The sequence below is a fragment of the Adiantum capillus-veneris genome, chromosome 7, assembly GCF_014529385.1.
Source record: "Adiantum capillus-veneris isolate H3 chromosome 7, ASM1452938v2, whole genome shotgun sequence".
NCBI lineage: Eukaryota > Viridiplantae > Streptophyta > Polypodiopsida > Polypodiales > Pteridaceae > Adiantum > Adiantum capillus-veneris.
This window is the reverse complement of record NC_140937.1, coordinates 139,893,258-139,913,314: the sequence shown is the minus strand read 5'-3', so window position 1 is coordinate 139,913,314 and position 20,057 is coordinate 139,893,258. Positions and strand designations below refer to the sequence as shown.

Sequence of the window (20,057 nt, the reverse complement as noted above, 5' to 3'; positions counted from 1 at the left end):
AAAAACTGATGAAATAGACATCCTACGTGTAGGATGTCTGAATGATAAATTTTGGCCAGAATGATATTGTGAGCACATGCAGGGTTTCCCAAGTTCCTTTTAAGTTTTATTTTCAATTTTCAAGTCATTTGGATAGTTAAAACTCAGTGTCTCACCTGATATGAAAAAAACGCTAACTTCGGACTACTAAGTGCAACAGGATCTATGGCAGTCGCAAAATCACCGACAAAGAAGAAGAGAATGACAATAAAAGATTACTTGGAAGAAGTGGAGCCGTTTGTCATCCCATAAGGAACTTTGAAGCCAACCAGCACATGGATACAGGATGATTTGTTAGAGTCCAATGACTTGAAGATCTACCAAGGTGTGTTCAAGGATCCTGAAGAAAATGCACTAGAGCTACCCATGATACCACGGGAGCTCAATGAGTTTGTCATAAGCAAGATGGGAGACTACCTAGAGAAGATAGATCACCATAAATACTTTGAAGCTGTGCCGGTGGGGATTGACATCAAGAGAGTATGGGAATTCGTAACCACTATCAAAGAAGATGGAGTGGCCAGAGTCACTGATTTGCAGGGCAAGCCATACAGTATGATTATAATCACAGAGAGAGTGGTGGCAGCAACACTATACATCTCCAACAAAGGGGATAGTGTGACCAAGAGAAAAGATGAAGTCAAGGTGTACTCCGAAAAGAAGAACAACTAAACCTTTGAAGAGATTTCAAACCCTAAAGTGGCTATCATGAGCCAGCTCTACAACCAGTACTTCCACATGTGTACAAAGCGACCACAGAAGTACAGAATGCCATCTGGAGCCATTGCTACCACCTTCACCTGGGCAATGCAGAAAGCAAGACAAAGGTGATAAATTATGTTTCTTATATCCATGACAACCTGGTGAAGATGGGCAATAAGAATCCCACCTACATTGTGCCAGGTGAGCTGATAACAAAAGTGGTTTATGGGGCATTGCACGCCAAAGGAAACTGGCTTGACCCTCCATCCGAGAATGACTGGCTAAAGCTAAAGGAAGATAAAGAGGAAGAACCGCCCAAAGCACCCAGAGTAGCCACAAGGTTGAAGCGCCGGTTAGAGACCGTGCTACAACACCAGAGCCGAAGAAAGGAAAGAAAGAAAGTTTACAAGTTCCAACCAAGGAGACCAAGTCACAAAAAGAGGCACGGCTCAAAAGATTAATGAAAAGCTTCAGAGCTGAGAGAGCACTGAAAGGAGATTTGAGCGAGCTATGGAAGCCCTCACTAGAAGCAATGTCGGGATCATCCCGAAGGGTGCACAGAGATAGATTTTAAGATTATATCAAGAATTTTGAGATTTTGGATGCTACAATAGAAAATATCCCAAATGTCCCTTTTATAGAAGAAGAAGTGGATGAAGTACGACGGCAACTGTTGGAAGAGTAGGAAGGCCAAGAGAGAGAGAGAAAGACAAAGGCGGACAGAGACTTCAAGAAGAAGCCAGCAACTCCACCACCAAGCCCGGAGCCCAGCCCACCACCATCACCACCTCCTCTTAGCCCTCCACAAACCCAACAAAAGGAGGAGGAACAAGAAGATTCTAAGCAAGAAAAGAGCCAAGAGCAAGAGCAGAAAGAAGATGATGAACAAAAAGAGGAAAAAGTGGATCCAGAAGAAAATAATTTCAGAACATTCCTTGATCTACTAGCTATAGAGTATTCACGAGAAGAGGCAGCCACTGTGGCATTTGAGCTAGCAAGCACAAGGCCAAAGGAATAGAAGCCGCCTGCGGTTAGTGGAACTAAAAGAGATGGCCACCACTGATACAATGGACTCACCTACAGCCACCCACCAATGACTGAGATGTGGTGATGCACAAGCTAACCGGGCTCAGGGCAAAATTAGTGGACACGGAGAGTGAGATTGCTAATCTCAAAACCACTGAAGTTCAGATCAAGCCTGAAGTCGACTCTCTCCTAAAACAGGGCCAAGAGCAGATAGAGAAACAAACAAAGCTGCAAGCTAGTCTGGCCACGGCATTACAAAGCTGTCAGGAGATGGAACGAGAAAATCAGGCAGCAGATCAAAGACTTCAAAAAGCTGAAGAAGAATATAGAAAAATTAGCAAGTCATTAACAGATGCAGAGAGGGAAAGGGACAACTTAACCCTACAACTTGCTGAAGAATCCAAGGAGGTGAAAACACTGAGAAATGCCAAGGAAAAGTCAGAGCTAGAGCATGAGGCGAGCCAGGATGATGTAATATAGCTTAAAGACCAGATGAAAGTCAAAGATCAAACCATCCAATGGTTACAGGAATCTCCTGCCAGAGTCAGAGCTACTAGCTTGACTCACACTACTTCAGAGAAAAATTTATATGAAGAGCAAATGAAGGAGCTCCAAAGGGAGTTAACATTGGAGAAGCATCAAAGGTTGATGATGGACGAGAGCTCTATAGTAATGCAGAACCGACTGGAAGAAGAGCACAAGGCCATGCAAAATGAGCTAGAAGCCATCAAGAGAAAGCTTGAGGAGGCGGAAAAGATAAATGCAGATCTGAACGACCTCCTCGTAAACATGGGAGAGCAAGAATAAGAGGAGAAGAAGACACATCAGAAGAAAATAGAAGAGCTGAGAGGCCAGCAGTAAACAAAAGAGCAGCATTTTGGCACCGGGCCAATAGCCATGGAGGGAATAGACATAGAGAATGTGGCAGATCCAGTGGACACCACCATGCAAGAGGAAATCCTTGTAGTACCCTCTCAAGAGCCACAAGATCTAACACAAGAAGAAGAAGAGAAGCTGCAAAAGTCCATAGAAGCGACAGTCAGAGACACAGCTAAAGAAGCCTTGGAATGGGAGCAGAGGGTCTTTAAATCAATGACTATTCAGAAGATAGATGCCAGCAACCTTTGGCGTGAATGGCTACAACCCTCTCTCCCATTTCCTCTACTAAAATATGAAGCTGCCACAATCAACAAGCGGATCAGAGAGAAGCCAACAGTGCCAATGTACAAAGCAGAAATCTCCAAACCTGAAGGGGTCAAGCTGATAGTAGACTCTCAGCCTAGGTGGAGAAATGCATGGCTGACAAATTATCCACAGTATCTAATCCATTTGGTAGAGGCGCCTAAAGTGATCAGAGATAACCTTAGTTTCTGTCCTCTACCAAGGATGAGGACGTGGAAGGACCATGAGCTATTGCAAAGAAGCCAACCTACTTGGCTGAATTACCCGAAGCTGCCAGGCTTGAAGGCAGGCGAGAGAATAAGTGAGAAATACATGGTGAAAACCCTAACGGGCGCCATCAAATTGTTCACTCACTCGCCTGACCTATCTTGCATCATGATGAGAAAGATTTGTAAAACATTTTTGGCAGTCTTCGAGACATTCAAACCAGGCCAGGCAATAGACAGTATCTTCTTCTTTCAAGATACATACAGATGTGTATACGATCTGTTTGGTCAGCCTTCTCACAAGGTGATACATGCATTGTATCAAAGGATTATGTTTTTTCCATCTTATCACCTCCAGGCCTTTGAAGACACTTTCTACACCGGCTTCTTCACAATCAACACAAACATATTCGGCCCAACACTACTAGCTCAACATGCGAGGTATGAGTCTCTTTTGAAGATGCGAGCAAGCCTACACTGAAGAAGCAGCTCAACAGCCATGTCGGGGACGACATGAACAAGCAGGGGGGGATTATTAGAAGCTAGACACACCCTATAGAGCTCGGTGGAATATTATTTTTTGCAATTATTCATTTATTGAGAAAACCCGACATTTCACCTTTGTAAATATTGGGGCTTACAGAAGTTTCGAGCTTGTATCCCATTTTTGACATTTAGATTGAGTAGATGGTTAAATTGGAACCTTAGGGTTTGAGATTATAAGGTATTTATACCACTTTTTGACCTTAATGAAAGAACCTTTTGTCATTTTAAAAAAGCTAAGTCTGTGAGTGAGCGTGCTGTGTACGAGAGAGGGTGAGAGCTTCATCTTGACACTACGCGCGCACCGGTGGTCGAAATCAAGTGCGGAGAAGTGCAGTGTGTTGCCCCCGACGAGAGCTACGCGCCGATACCTACATTGCGGGCGTACGGTCTGGTTTTGCGAGCTTGACCTACGAGCTTCATCTAGTGATTCATTGAGCATACGTTATCGGTTTTTGCATTTCAGCATATCCACACGTTCGCATTGAGTAGAGCTACACATTAGGCACTTTAGTTTTTGGAAACGACGACCTACAAAATTTCAGCCAAGAGACATCCTACGTGATTTTGCACCAAGTGTTTAGGGTTGGGATTTTGGTTCATGGACCTTAGGGAGAGCAACCTATTGGTGTTAATAGGGTCTCCTTTAAGTTCTGTGGCGTTTCAAGATTGTTTGTTGGGTGTTTGGCTCTTGGAAGCGTTGTAGGAAATCTCCTCTTATGCACTCTTGAAGCATGTAGCTTGGACATTGGGTAGAGACCTCTATAGGAATTAATCGAGAGTCAGTCGAGTGTAGATTGACACCCTATACTTGTTTCCACGCGCCTGCGCGTCGAGCTTTGTCCTTAGCTGAAAAATCTTTTTAGGTGAGTTCTCGTTCGTGGCGTATCCGCCAAACAAAGGCCTAAAAAAAGTAAAAACAGCTGGCATTATGGGGGAGCATGGTCACGAGATTGCAGTGGCGAGAGAGGCCAACGGGATGAGAGCTGGGTGCGCAAGGGTGAAGAATTCCAAGGGGCAGTTCATAAAGGGAGTGCAAGACAGAGAGGAGCATGACCAGGCTGGAATTGGTTGCAGTCACCAGAGGTAAGCGAAGCTGTGTCCATGTGCGTGAGGGTCCCTGTTGTCTGGGAGCTCACGAGGAGAGTCATCAAAGGGGGTTCAAAGGAGTGAAGGAGGGTCTGCATCTCCCTTCTCTTTGGGTGCCTTCCCGTGTAGGCGGGTGGAGATGGTCGGGAGAACTTGGGAGATGGGCTTCTGAAGTAGGGTCAAGAGGGTCTCCTACTATAACCATGCATGTGCAAACTTGCATGGATGAGCACGAGAGCTTTGAATACTTGTGCAGGAGCTCGTGTGCCAATTTGAGATGATGATATTTGATACTCGAAGTTGATGCATCAGATTTTGGTGATTTTGTTGTATGTATTGATCGAGAAAACCCTTCGGCAAGGTGTCTAGAGCTGTGTTAGATGTGGGATGCTGGAGTGTGTGTGTCTGGCCATCCTTTCCCCATCATCTTTTGGTGATCTCGCTGGGGACAAAGGTTTTTCCAGTTGTGCACCCAGAAATTCTTTGCAGTTGTAAGTTGATCTGTTTCGTCAAGAATGTCTACGAATAAGGATGCTCATGTACTTTTTTGTGGAAAAGAAGATGAAAATGTACAAGCTTGGGTGTGTTTTGCAGAAAATGAAATGTATGATCGGGGTATTTTTTATGATGAGGCGATGGCCGACTTCATGTATCAAAAATTGTGGAAAGGTGCTTGGCAGTTCTATGTTGAACTTCTCGAGCATGTCCAATATAGTTGCAGGTTGATGAAGCACGTATTGTTGAAACGTTATGTGGGTCCAAAGCTTCCAGGAAAAAATGGTGTATATTTTTGTGGAACAGATGAGGAATGTATAAGGATGTGGATAATGCTGGTTGAGCAGGAGATGACGAGATTGGGAATTCAAGATGATATGGAAAAGAAAATTATGTGTCTCAGGATTTGTCCCATGATGCATTTGTTTTTTTGCATATGCTCCCCAAGGATTGGCAGCATAGCTGGACCTCCTTGAAGGTTTCATTGGCTGATGCGTTATTGGAGGTTTCCAAAGCCTCAAGATTTAGTAGAAATTTCTATTGAAATTGCTATCGAGTCATTGCAAGATGAGTTCAGGAAAATGTTGCATAGTCAATTTGAGGATGTCTATGATGATAATGCACATTGTCTATCATATTTGCATGCAGAGAGGGATTTGCAAATGGCTGATGATGCTCCATGCCAAACAAATGATGGTGATGAGTTATTCGAGAGTGGCTATTGCAGCGATTTGGAATCTGATGATTGTAGTGCAAGCTTGTTTTCGGTCGACGAGTCTATAGATTGTATTCCGCTTGTTGGAGCGTTTGCTGATGAGGAGTTCTCTAGCGATGAATCTATGATATTTGACCTCTCTCTGTACATGAGGGACATCAAAACAAAGTGTCCAGATGAAGTTCATAGTGGCAAGGAAGGGAACCAAGTTTTGGAGACTTTTGATAGGCAAGAAGGCTCATGTAAGATAAATGATCTCAAGTGTAGTGCATTTGGCTCTTCCTGTGATGTTTGGCAATTTATGAGCTCTTTACCTCTTGCTATGGACACTGATGATTGTGAGAAAAGTGATGATTCTCTTGAAGCATATGCTAAGAACAAGGTGGATTTTGTAGCTAAGAAACTATTGTCTCATGACAAGGAATGCGCCTTTGATATACCTGATATAAATTTTCATGATCTTTATGACTTGGATGACGTAGCTATCCATAGAGGCAGTAATGGCTATGAGATTGAGAGTGAATCAGATCTCAGGGAGGACAAGGAGGGCTTGTTTGAGATCCCGGGGAGGTCACCTAATAAAAATGTAACCTATCATGTGAGTTCAACAGAAGGGTATTTAAAGTTCTTGAAACTTACAGAAATATATATATAGAAGGGCATTATTTTTTCAAATTTGAAAAAAAACTTATATATTTTAAAAGAAAAGGGTACATTATATTCTTAACAAAATTCACAGATAAGGGGTTTTATAAACATGTCTTGAACGCACGTGATATGGTGGTTTTACACGTAGTGAGCCCCCCGAGTTTGAGATGTACAACCCATGTTGTGGTGATGTTTATGATTTGGATGTTTCAGCTCTACACAAAGACTTGGTAAGTGCTACAGAGGTTTGGATCTTGTCTAAGCCAAATACTGGTGATTCTGATGCTGGTTCTTGCATGTTACACCAAGAAGAGGCAATTTTTCACTAGCGGAAGAGTTTGTTACCACTCCTTTGTGCAAGGAAGGTAGTGTGGCCTTGCATGAAGGCGGTCATAAGAGGGTTGACGATGCTGATGTTATGAGTGAGTGTGTACCTCTTGATGAGAAGCCGTAGCAGGAGGGAGGGCAGGCCTTTCTCTCTCTTGCGAAGCATATGCTGCCAAGAGAAGTCAGAGATGTGATGAGGGTAGAGTCAAAGTTTCTTTGTAGCAACGAGGGCCCAGGTAAGGTGGTCTTAGAGGATGAGGGCCATGCTGATGGAAGATGTAACGACTTTGTTTTTTTTATAATCTCTTATTCGAGACAGGTGATGTTCCTCCTTTTGGAGAGTTTGCTTAATGAAGATATGCCTCTTTTTCAAGTGAATAGCCCTTCTATATACCATGATGTGAATGCAAATGCTAGTAGTGTGTACAAAGCCTTTGTGTGCCTCTTTTCTGGGATATATGTTCTTGATAGTTGGAGCCCCAAGTGGCTACCACGTATGGTCATAAGGAAAATACACACATAATGGAGTTTAGTTTGGGCCTTTTGATTCCTTTACAGGTTTTCTTGCTCATGGTTGACAAGGACGAGACTTTCGGGCTTACCATATGTGCTCCTAGTGAGGGTTTAGATCGAGGTCTGACTGTTTTACATGGGAAGGGACAATATGCCCTGTTTATCTGGCATCCGGATGCGAGGTGGCATGTAATACCGCTTGGTTGTAGCTATCCCTTTGATCCAGGAGGCTAGCCATAGAAAAGCGGTTTGCTTTATACTGTACATAGCTGTTATCAATTCTTGGAGGTTCTGGATATATCTTGGTTGTTGTTTAGTTTTTGTTTCATCGTAGTGCTATGGTTGAGCATAAATTCTCAACTAGAGGGGAGGGCAATGATGATACACTCTAGAATGCTCACTTCTTGTTGAGTCACTTGAGCATGCATATGGTTCTTGATGAGCTCTTTATCAAGAGTATTGTTTCTTATAGTGCCTAGATTTTATAGTGCATCTGACATGGCGATGACAAGGAATCTCAGAATTGCTTTAACCAAATGTGAAGGAATGCCATTTTTGAAATCCCATCACCTATGCTTGTATGTTAAACGCTAGCAGTGGCCCTACGTGAGATGGATGAAAATGCTCACAATCGGGTTGCTAGTTAGGGACTGTTGGGAGAGATGTAGTACTCGGCAATGCTTTGTTTGATATGCATTCCAATATGGTAATCTCATGAAAGCAATAGAAGCTCTTGATGGATATTTTTTAAAAAAAGTATCATCATTGGGAGCGCATTGGTTGCACTATATGCTCGACATCACTGTGGCGAGGAAGCACTGGGCTGTTTTTGTCGTTTGTGAGGAAAAGGTGTTCTTCTATATATAATCGCATATGGTAGCACCTTGAAGGCGTATGATACTATGCTTGGCCATTGCTTTGGTTGAAATTTATGTTGTGGGAAGGAAAGACCTAAAAAATGTAAAAACAATTGGCAGTATGGGGGAGCATGGTCACGAGATTGCAGTGGCAAGGGAGGCCAACGGGTTGAGAGCTGGGTGGGTGAAGAACTTCAAGGGTCAGTTCATAAAGGGAGTGCAAGCCAGAGAGGAGCGCCACCAGGCTGGAATTGGCTGCCATCAATAGAGGTAAGCAAAGCCGAGTTCAAGTGCATGAGGGCCCTTATTGTCTAGGAGCTCACGAGGAGAGTCATCAAAGGGGGTTGACAAGAGTGAAGGAGGGTCTGCATCTCCCTTCTCTGTGGGTGCCTCCCCATGTAGGCGGGTGGAGATGGTCGGGAGAAGTTGGGAGATGGGCTTCTGAAGTAGTTTCAAGAGGGTCTCCTCCTAGAACCATTCATGTGTAAGCTTGCATGGATGAGCACGAGAGCTTTGAATGCTTGTGCAAGAGCTCGTGTACCAATTTGAGATGATGATATTTGATACTCAAAGCTCATACAACAGATTTTGGTGATTTTGTTGTATTTATTGATCGAGAAAACCCTTCGGAAAGGTGTATAGAGCTGTGTCAGATGTGGGATGCTAGAGTGTGTGTGTCGGGCCATCCTCCCCCCATCATTGTCTGGCTATGGAAAATGGGCAATTCTTTATTTAATGCACCATGCATGTGTATGTTATATGCACCATCACTTCTTCCAAAAAACTCCTAACACCTCCCTCCAGATCAGTGAGGATAGTAGCCAAACCACTCCTCCCTAGGACATGGAAGCGTCCTTATCACCTCCGCTTTGGGGTTGGCGAAGTAAACTCGTAGAACGCGCATGCGCACTGCAAATTGATAGGCGATTTTCTGTTTCTTTGCTTCGGATGACCTTCTTTCTGGTAGCTTAGGCACGATTATGTGTTTTGAACTTGAAGCACTCGTGTGGCCATGTGTTTCTCCTTCCTTGGGGGTCATGTAATTTAGGATTGGCGTAGCCCTCCTTTGCCTTCGCACGAGCAACCCCTTTGGGCCACTCAAGAGCAGAGGCTACACTTTTATTTTCAAATTCCTTGGGGAAGAGAGGCTTCACTAATCTCTTTCCTTCCTAAATATGGATGATTTCTTTTGGTGGATGTTGATGTAGAGGATTTTTGCTTCTCCTTTACTTCTGTTTGATGGCACTCATTGATAGAGTGTGGTGGGTGACGGCAATGAGAGTAGTCTGCTGCCCTCCCTCTAGTGGATCTTGATTTATGGTTAGAATGAGAGTTGTGAGATGAAGAACTTACTTCTTGGATGTTCACGACGATGTATTCCGGCAGCGGCATTTCGACGAAGGCTGTTAGTGCTTCTTCAATTTCTTCCTCCTCCATTCTCCAAATGGAGAATTCTTGCAACCACCTGTCCATGGTCGATGACATGCATCATTTTCAGCATTGTAAACTGAAGGGTTCCAAGAATCCCTCCTCCGTGAACACACCAAATGACAAGCGCAAGCGCAAAATAGACCCCAATGGCCTCTACACGAGGAGAGTGCATGCCAAACTCGTCACGGGGAGTGAGTAGGGGGGGCACCACCTAGCTTTGAGAGCCGCTAGCACGCGGACAGGAGCGATGCAAATAACACTAATCACAGCACACCGTAGAGACACACACAGAGAGAGAGAGAGAGAGAGAGAGAGAGAGAGAGAGAGAGAGAGAGAGAGAGAGAGAGAGAGAGAAGGAGACATAGATGTAGATGATGAAAACCCCTCGGGATGTGAGGGCAAACTTGATGTAAGGTGGTATTTACAAAAACCTTTGTTTCAGCGAGGTGGAGACTGTGTTGATAGAGAGAGAGAGAGAGAGAGAGAGAAAGAGAGAGAGAGAGACTATAGTGCGTTCTACAGGGAAAACTCACGTTTGCAAAAATTCCATTCGTGTGCGTAGTGACCCTTGGAGTCACTGTGTGTGCATGGCTTCCCTCTCAAGTGCTAACCCCCCCCCCCCCCCCTTATAGTAACCTCTTAGTGCTCTTTTATGGGTGCAGGCTTGCCTAGTTTAGGATAATATGATTAGGCTTGGGCCCTAATAAGAAGAGACAAGGCAAGGAGACGGGTCCTAGATGGTTGACCCCTACAAATTTTTTTACAAAGCTTGGTTGGAAAAAGGAAAATAGATTGTCCTACAGGCTGTTTCACCGTTGAAGTGTGTCGTGGATAAATTGCCGGTGAATCGTAGGCTTCATTGGTGCGTCGGTGTAGTGCGCTCGTCGCCTTCCGTGCCGGTTGGGGCATACCTTTGGTGTCTTTCTTTGAATTGTGGTCGCCATCGTGTGTTCTTGGTCCGTTTGTTGATGCGTCGTCTTTTGTTTTTGTTGCTTTTTTTTCTTCCATGCATGCCATGTGTGTGCGTTGTTGGTGCGTATGTATGAGTCTGTATATGTACGTGCTCGTGAGTATGTGTGTGCTTGTGAGTGTGTGTGTGTGTGTGTGTGTGTGTGTTTATCAAAAGAGAGAAAGTGGGCTGAATTTTTAGAGAGAGAGAGAGAGAGAGAGCTTTGATTGTTGGATAATGGAAAAGAGAGAGAAGGAGGGTGGCACTCGCTGTAAGAGAGAGAGAGAGAGAGAGAGAGAGAGAGAGAGAGAGAGAGTGGTGCCAAGGGGGGGTGGCCCCCTCTGTGAGTGCACAAGCAAGGAGGGGGGTGGTGACAGTGTAGGGAAAAAATGTTTTTTAATATTTTTAATCTATTATTAAGCTCCCCCGAGTGGGGTTTATTCCCACGGCCGCGGCTCTGAAAGCCGTCCATCACTTCCTATTGAGGTGGAAATACTAGCGTTGAATATGTTGCTAAAGATTGAAGAAGATCCCGATGATGCATTCAAGGAAAAGCTTCTATATTTTCAATGTGTATAGATGGATAGGTTGTTGGCTTTTGAGCATTATGAGCAGGTCTTGAAGAACAATCAAGAAAAAGCAAATGAAAAGGTGAAGGACAAAGACATCAAGAAGGTTGACATGGTGCTTCGTTATAATAGCAAGCTTGATAGCACTTTTCAAAAGAAATTTCAAATCGAGTGGAAAAATCCTTTCTTGGTCTTAAACAGGTCCAGATGGCACATATCAACTTGCTGACTTGGATGGTACCCCACATAAAGCACGTGTGAATGGCTACAGGTTGAAGAAGTATATTGAAAGGTTGATGAATGTGATGAGGATGAGATTTCTTTTGAAGAATTTTTTGATCATGTGGCTAAGGATGAAGATGAAGTGAAGACTTTCTCGTGTGGTTTACAGGATCTCTTTTGTGCTGCTGATCATGAATGATCTAGCAGGCTGGGGTGTGGCAAACTATGTTGGGTGCATTTGAGCACACCCCATTTTTTACAAATTTGTACATATGGACATGACGCTTGATGTCAAAAGTGTGTGTGGGATTTCTTTTTGTGGGATTTTTAGCTTGCTTTAGCAAGCACATGTACATATAGGGCAAGTCACTATTATAACGCCACCTATTGGGCTGTTGTAAGTGTCCGTGAGTGATTTTTTTGAAGGGAGACTTGTATATAAATTAAAATCATGTACAAACATAAAAACATTTATCCAAACTCCAAAAAATGGAAATTTTGAGCTTGTTGTGCCTCCTTGATGGTTTCTGTTGCAATTGTTGCCCTCACCTTGCCTACTCTACGTGTAGTCGTGTTGGGACAGCTTCCTGTTTCCATCAATTTTGCATATAGCGGTGTGTAGATTGGTTATCTTCAGCTTTCTTGCCAGTATTTCTCAATATTTCTCTCAAGCTTTGAAGTGCCCCAATTGGAATTGTGCTCTTTAGTTTACGACTAGTTCTCTACAGGGTTATGGATATGGCAGCCTAGTGGAAAATTTTGTGCAGATAGATTGGGAGGACATGTATCTTTGAATTGTGGAATTGATGTTGAAGTTGTGGGTTTTTTATGTCGAATTGTGAAAGGGGAGGTCCTTTTCTTCATATGCATTGGTCGGCGTGTGCTATAAATCCGTGCTTTGACAGGGTTTTCCTCCTATGTGACATAGTCTCTTGGATGGGTGACGACCAGTAAATTCCCAAGGGTACTACTCTTGTTGGATTTGTCGTGTTTCAAAGGGGTTTCCCAAAGATTTTTCTGTTCTTGTAGTTCTGTTTCAATGCTCTTGGGTGACATCTCTATATAAGTGTCTTAGTTTGCTTGTTTCCCAACAATGTATGATGTCTAATCTCCCAGAATTGACCCAAACTTGAACCATGCACTCTCCTTGATGTGTTTGCCCCAAACTTAGGCTTACTTTTAAGTTCTAACCCCTATGGGTAGGTTAATCTCTCCTATGTGGGCCTTGGTCTTGTTGTCGGCGTATCCAAGAGGTTAACTAGGTCAAAATTGATCCAAACTGGGGTGAAACTTGGTCCTTAGGCTTTCCTTGAGATGTTTCACACCTTTGGAAGCTCTATTGCTAGTTTTGGTCATAGAGTATGCACTTGAGACATTATAGGTGTATGATGTCTATGCGCATAGAATGGAGTGAATCTCATTTGAGAGGATACTCACCACATAAAAAACTCACTGCTAAGAATGGACTGAATCTAATTTCAAAGGATACTCACCACATAAAAAACTCACTTCCACTTGAAGAATATGATTTCAATACCTATTGTGCTAGATATATTCAAATCAAGCATTCAATTTTCTTAACTCCATCTCTTGGTATTTATTAGCCTTAATTTTCTTCAAAGTCAAATTATGAGAATTGGCCTACTTACTCCCTAGATAATCTTTAAAAAAATTGTTGATACAAAAGTGCCTTTTGGCCCAAAATCTGGCCTAGTAGACATTATACGCGTATGATGTCTAAGTTTTCAGAATGTATTTTTGTTTCTATCCTAGTGGTTTGCATAAGTGCGTACATCAAAGTTTGGATATCAAAAGTGCACCTTACCACCATTTTCTCAAGAAGTTTCTTGTAAAGAGTAAATCTCCCTCAATTCTTAGTTCATATACCCAAATGAGATGAAACTTGGTGTATGTGCTCTACATAATATGTAGACTAGGGGTGTCAAGTCAAATGCCCATTTTTGCTGCCACATCCACTATTGATCAGACATCATACATGTATGATGTCTGTTGGGGAGATTTGGTCCAAAACTCAAGCACAGGTTTACCCAAGTCTTTAGCAATGCCCCCAAGGAACTCTTACAAATTTTTAATGCAAAAATATGCAATGAACCACAAGATTCATTTTTTTTCCATTTCCACACTCGGGCTTTTGTCTTTTGGGGACAAAACCTTAGTCCCAAGGTGTACTTAGGGTATAAAACCCCTTCAAAACACACTAGTGCAGTTTGTTTGTCAAGTTTGATCTCCTGCTAGGCCCTAAGGCATCATACATCTATAATGTTTGCAAATGAAAAATTGCAAATTTCTCATCCAGATCTCTTGCATACTCGGGGGATGCACTATGCAATCATGTTAATGTATAACGTGAGTTCAGAAGGAGGGGTTTTAAAATGCAAAAATTTAGGCATTTTAACAAAGGTACATTAAAATAAGGGGTTTTTATATTTAATTTTGGAAAAAAATACTAAAATAAGGGGTCATTTTATTAATTTGTACATGTTAAAAAGAGGGGTTTTCTTAATATCCCATGAATGCACGTTATATAGGGGGGTACCAAACAGTGAACCCCCCCGAGCTTGCATATGTGTTCTTTTATGCCCAGCCTCACTGAACGATGCAAAAATGTCTGCTAAAGCTTTTTTACAAGTTATCTCTAAAAATTGACTTCTGAGATATTACTTATGCAAGCAAGATTACAAGCAAATAACATCGATGATGGATAGCTCTAGATCACAATCACATGTCCTATCTGTAGCTACACCTACTCATGTGGGGTTTTGCAATCCTGGGTAGAAACACACTTTATTGCCACAAACAGACTAGTAATAAGCACTTTCACACCCACCACAACCAATGAAAAACCAACAATCGTAGCTATATCAAACTAACTAAACTATCTACAGCAAAAGACCGAGGTGAGACACGTGCTCCCTAGAACCTCTCTAAAACCTTGAGAGTTCTACCTAGAGTAAAATAACAAGGCTCCAAAAAACGAGAGGAAATTTCACCTGGTAGGACTAGTCTAAGGTCACCTACCTAGGGCTCTCATCCAAAGTAGCGCGGTAGCGGTGCCAATTTTTTTGGGGCCAAATCATTGCTCGCAGTTGTTAGAAAAGTGAGAACTAGCCAATGAACAAGATCTCATTAACCAAGGATGGAGCTAGACCCATAGGCACATGAAAACAAATAGATGGGTGTCAACCACCTACTCGACCTTCTAATGACCATCACTAACAAGGAAAACTAACTCAAGTATGCTATATATGCATTCAACTTATGTATCTACAATGAGTACCCTCTCTGAAATAAGACCTAACGTTATCAAATCGTCATGAATCTCAAGGAGTGACATCTACACACCTAAAGGACAGTAACCTAAATTTTATTACCCAGATCACTACCTGTAAACACTTGGTGCACAAATCGCGTGTATGAAGATAGACAAAAAATTATAGGTCATCGATTCTAGAGGTGTTTAGGCCTAAAGTTTAGTTCTACTTGCCATGAACACAATGACATATATCAATCTTTGTTTGGATGCACGGTTAGAGAGAAAACTCACCTCAAAGATCATGCAAGAGCTCTTCACAAATACATATATCAATCTCTGCTGGATGCACGGTTAGAGAGAAAAATCACCTCAAAGCTCATGCAAGAGCTCTTCACAAAGAGATCCAAACCGTACAATCTTGGTGTTGGCTTGTAGCTCTTACCATTTGCTCTTTATCAAGGGAGAAAAAAACGAATCTCTCCCCGTCCACTTCCACATCTTCCACTCAACTATCTTAGAGAAAATTGGGAGGGAAATGTGTGAAAGTACATCCAAGAGTCTACCAACAAGGACCTCCTTGTAGGGAAAGGCTAAATATTGACTTCTTTGCAAATTGCTAGAGACTACCACCCTTCTTCTTAATTAGAGAGGCCATGGTTCCAAATATCTTGTTAGTGTTTTTTCTTGCAATCTCATTCCAACGGTTATCAAGAACCAAACCTTGTTAAATGGGGCCCCAAGGAGACTAGTGCAAATCAATATTTTTCTAGTATATGTCCCCTTCATCCCAGATGAGTGTGGAGACAACTTTGCGACATTTTCCTATGAAATTACGAGTGAAACCCCCTAGCTCAAATTGTTATCCTTTGGGGGGGAAAGGTTACTTTGTATATTAAAATTCAATCACTTGCCCCCTGTAGATTTCATATTTGCATTCAAATCCATTTTCCTAGTCATGCAGGCCCTGGACTCTAACAAAGTCCTAGTAGCTTAGTTAGAGAAAGAAGAGATGAAGTATAGGTCTATTCTAACAAGAAAACCAACCCCACCTTCAAAGACATAGAAGATCCAAGGGGAAAAAAGATGTGCAAGCTATACAACCAATACTTTCATGTACGTAGCAAGTGGATGCAAAATTATACAACACCGTCACATGTAGTAGCTACCACCATCACATGGGCATCAAGAACAAATGTGCCCAAGGGAGTCAATTATGCCAAGTACGTTCATGAGCAAGTAATTGGGTCATGGACAAGCCAAATTACATCGGAAGTGGAGAAGTCTTAACAAAGATTTCATACAAATCTATTGGAGCAGGAGGACGGTGTCCAAACCCACCAGACTAGAATGAGTGGTTGAGATTGAAAGAAGACACACAAAAAGAACTAGTAGTGGCACCACCGACTGTGACACGGATCAAGAGAAAGCTAGAGGTTGTACCAGAGAAGAAATATGAAGAACCAACAAAAAAGAAAGGGAAAATCATGACGCCAAAGGAGTAGAAACCAAAAGAAACAACAAGATAAAAGGGAAGCTTGAATCAAGAGACTACTCAAAAAATCCAAGGATGAATGAGTGCTTCAAGGAGTACAAGGTGCCAGATCCAGCAAAGATCGGGGGAAGATCCTGAAGGCCGCTAGAGGATGAGTTTTATCACTATATTCAAGCTTATATAGAATCCAAGATGGTGATTGAACAACACGATTTAGAGCCATTCATGATCAAAGTGGTACAAGATAACAAAAGGAACTTGAAAGAGACTCCAGAAACACAAGTGGAGGACAAATAAAGTGATCAAGGTAGAAGAACTTCACCACCAAAACCTTCCTCGAGGCGTACCTCTCAGCCTCCAAGACCAAAACCCCTTGTTAGCAATGGTAACACATGCTACACCAAATATGCATCAAGCGGGAGATATCTATGGATGTCACAATATTTCCCACACACTTTGTACAGTTTGGGGCCCACTTGGAGTTCCAAAGTTGTATATGGTAGTTTGAGGGCTCAATTTTAACCCATAGTAGAAGGGATTGTGGTGAAAGCCCTTAAAAGGAAGCCTTTGTGTAAGGAGGCTTCATTCTTGACTATCCACTCTTGAGGATCCACTTTTGAGAGCTCCCTCTCTCTAGAGTGTTCACTCTTTGGCCTAGCCTTGAGCTTAATGTCTATGCTTGAGAGGCTAGTGCTAACCATTGTAATTAGTGTAAGCTCTTCTTGATTAATCTAATTCTTATTTTCTCATTAGTCTCTTCTTCTCTACATTTCATATTGTCATGAAGTAATATTACACTTTCATTATTCTAGATTTAAAAGATGTATGTACTTCTTGCTAGTAACCACTCTTATCTCTCTACGAGCAATTGATTTGGATATTTAGCATCATAAATTAGGGTGATTAAGTTGGGTCTTAATCTTATAATTTTTCTTTGTTGTTTTTGTAGATAGGTTTTATGGAGCTCTAGCACAATTCACCTCGTGTGTGTAAGCTATTGATGAAGTGCCTTAATTGATGTGTGGTAATTAGTGTGTGCTTGTAATTAGTGTGTTGGGAGTTTCTAGTCTATGGCAAATCGTACTTCAGTGGGCTTGATGTGTGTAGGAGATTAATTGATTAGTGATTGGAGTAGGTTTAGAGTTAGTCTTGCCATGGATAATCTCTACTTGCAATGGAGAGGTGATCTCTTGAATCCTCTATTCCATTCATCTAAATCTCGTGGTTCCATGCCCTAGCCGGATTGCCGGATCCACGGATTTGATAATTTTGTGTGGGTTGCGATTAGGTCATGCTAAAACACCTCCCTACATTTGGCGCCATTGCCGGGGATTGATAACCTAAGCTAGTGAGTTTAGGATGTGCTAATTTTGTTGGTTTTTGAGTGTGTGTAACTCATTTTTTGATTTGATTTGATGATGTTGTGCAAGAAATTGATGTTAATGCTGAGTTATGAATACCCAAAACCCCCAATTTCAATAAGTTCATGCTAACCCTTGCTAATTCGCTTCTTTCCATGCTAATTTTATTAATTTCATGCTAATTTCTACTAATTTTGACTAACCATGCTAATCTAACCACTAAAATTTGAAGTGTAAAGTATGTGAAATCCCCTTGCAAGAGGTGGAATCATCACTCTAATCAAGTTAATTGTGCTAATTTATGCCTAATTTGATTATTTGAGTGTGTGATTTTTTACTACAAATGGTCAATTTTGGAGCCGAATTGACAATGCACACACTTGTGTGTGCAATGATGCGACTTCGCGTGGAGCAAAGGAATAGCTTGGAGTGTAATTACAATGTAAGTTCACTCACTTGTTATGTCAATTTTTGATTGATCAATGTGATTCCATTTGCTAATTATTTTCTAAAATTAGGTGTGTAACACAAATTGACCTACACTTTGCACCTAATTTGATACACTTTGAATGAAATTGATAGTCAAATTATGACTATTGAACTTTGTGTGTATCCAAATAATGCCTAATTCTCATCAAGAATTCATGTGTGTGCATAAAAATCATTGTGTGTGTGCACACACCAAAGAGGAAAAAAATTGTCAAAAATTTCAAGTGTATGTGCACCTAATTTTTAGTGTGTGCATGTATATAAAGTGATGGAATTGATGATACATGAGTATGCAATCATGTAAACAATGAGTAGGTGAGGCTAATTCAAACATTGGATAAACCTAAATGCCAAATGATTGGGCAAAAATTGAGTGTGTGTGCCCATCCATGACCACTTGATTTTCAATGATTGATGGTCAATTGGGACACCTAAATGGTTTTTTGATTGTGAAATGTTCATGAAAAGTATGTGCAATCAGTAGGTATAAGCCTAAATTCGTTTCCAATTGCAAAAAATTCAATCATTTGTGCTTAATTTTTTAGTGTGTTCATTTATTGCTTGGGTGAAAATAGTTTAATTTTTTTGAAATTTAGCATGCATGCATTCATTTATGCTTGATTAAGTTTTCAATTTGTGCATTCCTATGAGGAGTTAATGGAATTTTTCATATAAACTTGGTCTAGATTTGGGTGTGTGTGCCTACTCAATAGCATTTGAGATCCAAATTAGGGATGAATGATTGGTCTCGGTCTGGTCTCGATCACCAATTGTGATGATTAAGACCTAAAGTTCGGTACATGTATGATTTATTGAAGGGACATGACTCAATTGAACACAATCAAGGATGAGTTAATGCACTACCATTGCATTGAAGCTAAATTGATTGGAATTTTATTGAATGTGTGCTTATACATTACACTTGCGTATGGCCATACAAACCTAAATGACAAGACGATTGGGTTTGGATGAGTTTAAACAATGGAATTGAGCAACTCATATTGCAAAGATTGCTAATGAAATTTGAACTTGGCAATAAAAGGAGTCCATTGGATCTGTATTGCTCAACTAAAAGAAAATTGAGCCACATTCAAACTTGAATTCGAGTAATGGGCATACAGACATTTTAGTTGAAGCAATTTGGAAGAGCGAATGATTGAATATGTAGTGGTGATAGCCTATGTTTTGATATGGAATGCCTCATTACATGGTGAGTATGCATGATGGACTGTGTTAAGAATGTATTCAAAACTTTGAACTTATCAAAAGAGGTCGACGATCTATGTGTTGCATTGAATTTGGCATCCCAATAATTTGTGTGTGCATTATACTTTACACTCTCTTCATGACACTTGTGGCCGTGGGAACAAGCCCCAAAGAGTTTTGTTTTCAGAATCTCACACACACACCCGCCCGTTTTACTTTTTTTGGGCCCACTGATGTTACTATTCGCTGCATGACCTCATGGCTTCAGCGCTGACAGCTTTTGGAATTACTCAGGCCCACCACAGAAACACATACACATGCATGCTCAGGGCCACTTTTTGCCCTCCACTTCCTCCCTAAGAAACCGTTGCACACATCCCTTTATTCTTGGCTCACTCACGTCGCCCACTTCACCTGCTTTTGGTGTAAACCCACACACACACACACACACACACACACACACACACACACACACACACACACACACACACACACACACACACAGCTCCAGGGGTACCACTTGCGCAATCTTTTAGCCTTCGTTCATGTTGCTGAATGGATTGCATTGATGCCCCACCACTTACCTTGGCACTTAGCCATACCCCCACACGTGGCCCACTTGCCACCCTCCACCTGCTTCATCAAAATCTGGTGCACTCAAAGACAAGTATTTTCTAACAATGCGTGGCAGTGTGCAATCCAAAAATTCTTCTATTCTCTTT

At 41.8% G+C, this 20,057-nt stretch overlaps 1 pseudogene; it reads left to right on the top strand.

The window, feature by feature from the left end:
- The first annotated feature begins 6,298 nt into the window (after nt 1-6,298).
- LOC147454703 (uncharacterized) lies at nt 6,299-7,719 on the top strand (annotated as a pseudogene).
- Nucleotides 7,720-20,057: the final 12,338 nt, after the last annotated feature.